The sequence below is a fragment of the Cebus imitator genome, unplaced genomic scaffold (genome assembly GCF_001604975.1).
Source record: "Cebus imitator isolate Cc_AM_T3 unplaced genomic scaffold, Cebus_imitator-1.0 Scaffold53, whole genome shotgun sequence".
NCBI lineage: Eukaryota > Metazoa > Chordata > Mammalia > Primates > Cebidae > Cebus > Cebus imitator.
The window spans coordinates 2,325,667-2,328,002 of NW_016107368.1; the positions used below are offsets into that span (position 1 = coordinate 2,325,667).

Here is a 2,336-nt window from a genome sequence, read left to right on the forward strand (position 1 = left end):
AAAAAAAAAAAAAAAAAAAATAGTGTATTCTGTATTCTTAGATTCAACGTCAAGATGGTATCCTGATGGTATTGTTCAGAATTGTTACTCCTTATCCTGATTTTCCATCAGTCACCTGGAACATTATTCCAAATTACACGTTCCTGGGTCCCACTCAACCTAAAAGAAATATCCACGGTGGATCCCAGGCATTTGTGGAGGAGGGGTTAATTTTCCATATAATCTTCTTTCCCTTTGGAAAGTCAGAACTGTGATTATCTCCCCCTGTCCTCTAGCACCTTTCTTGTTCTTCACCATTTCTTAAAGAGCACAAAGTTTCCATAATCTCCACACATTTTCTTAAGACATGATTCATCTGGCCTAGGAAACTGATTCATTCATTCGGAACAACTTGATGCTTTCATTATCTCTTTGCTAAACCTGGATGTGAGTTTCATTTTATAAGTGTTTATCCTATCCTTTTTATAAAGTTTTCTCTTTAGCAGGAAATAGAGAAGCATAAAATGTGTTGAGTTCTGGTTTTTCCTCGTAATCCTTTAACAATACTGCATTGGTTCCCAGAAGTGAGTCTTATTCAGAATTTTTATCGTCTTTAGTATTTTCGGGACACTTCTGCTCATTATAGGCTCTAACCTTTTTGTGAATATTGTAATAGCTATTTGCTATTCTGTTACATGGCTGTATGGCTTTTCCTCCAATTTTTATACATAATTAATTCAATCTGAACTTAAAAGAAATCTGCCTGCTCCAGTACTTTAGTGTCTTGATATTTTTGTTTTTTTCTTCATTGAGATAATTACTCTTTACACTAAAAGGATGATCCTTTTGAGCTGTTACCCTTTCAGCACCTCACATTGTAGAAACATACCCATCTTTTTGAGATTTGAAAATCTAATGGCCAAACTATTATAAATCACTTCTTCACATAAGCTATAGACTTTAGCTTGGAAACAGTATCCAGATTTAATGGTTTTAAATGAAACCTTTTAATTATTTACTCACAGAAAAAAGATTCTTTAAATCTTGTGTCAAAAAAACTGAATTATAATTTTTCCCAGTCACTGTTGAAGATGTCTATATTTTTATTTTTTTATATTATGATACTAAAATATAGACAGGTTGATGGGGGTGGGGGGTGAAATATCGTGTACAAAATATTAAATGAAAAGTTTAGTCTGTTACCCTAATCCACCCTTCTCCCTGTTTAGGGCCACCCCCAGAAGTAAGCAGTTTTAACTGTTTTGTTTTCAGTTCTTCAGGAGGCTTTTACCAAAGTTCTGTTTCTTAATCTGTCATCTTTTAGATGGTGTCTGTTCAATCATGTTATAAAGAATGGAGCCAGGTGCAGTGGCTCATGCCTGTAATCCCAGCAATTTGGGAGGCTGAGGCAGGCAGATCAGTTGAGGTCAGGAGTTAAAGACCTGGCCAACATGGTGAAACCCCATCTCTACTGAAAACACAAAAATTAGTGGAGCATGGTGGCATTCACCTGTTGTCCCATCTATTTGGAAGGCTGAGTTGGGAGAATCGCTTGAATCCAGGAGGCAGAGATTGCAGTGAGCCGAGATCGTGCCACTGGACTCTAGTCTGGGCAACAGAGCAAGACTCCATCTCAAAAACAAATACAAATAAAAAGCAAGAAAAAAAACAAGACTGGAGAAGGCCAGATGCAGTGGTTCATACCTGTAATTCCCAGCATTTTGGGAGGCTGAGGCAGATGGCTCACTGAGGTCAGGAGTTCAAGACTAGCCTGGGCAACATGGCAAAAACCTCATCTCTACAAAACATTTACCAAAAAAAAAAAAAAAAAAAATTAGCCAGGCATGTTAGCACATGCCTGTAGTCCCGGCTATTCAGGAGGCTGACGTGAGAGGATCACCAGAACCCAGGAGTTGAAGGCTGCAGTGAGCTACGATCACACCACTGCACTCCAGTTTGGGTAACAGAGTGAGAGCCTCTATAAACGAAGAAGAAAAAAGAATGGGGAGTTTTTCTCACCACCTCTCTTCCTGGAATTCCCAGCTTTTTTAGTTTTACTAATACTAGTTAGTTCATAATCTTAAATATCAAATGTATATTCCTTTAACTTTAGATAATTATTTAACTCCTATTAGGTTTAAGATGAAGAAATTAAACACTTCTTTATTTACTTTTCCTTGCTTTCACCAACCTGTTTTTTTTTTTTTTTCCATTCACAAAGGAGGTGACACCAACCTATTCTTTAACTCATGAAATTTCAATAATTGGCCAGGCGCGGTGGCTCAAGCCTGTAATCCCAGCACTTTGGGAGGCCGAGGCGGGTGGATCACGAGGTCAAGAGATCGAGACCATCCTGG

The 2,336-nt window shown here is 38.0% G+C and overlaps 1 protein-coding gene across 1 annotated transcript in view; it reads left to right on the plus strand.

Annotated features, from left to right (window-relative positions):
- The window catches only part of STAG1 (stromal antigen 1), a 410,571-nt gene that overhangs the window by 378,466 nt on the left and 29,769 nt on the right, over window positions 1-2,336 (plus strand). The window lies entirely within an intron of this gene.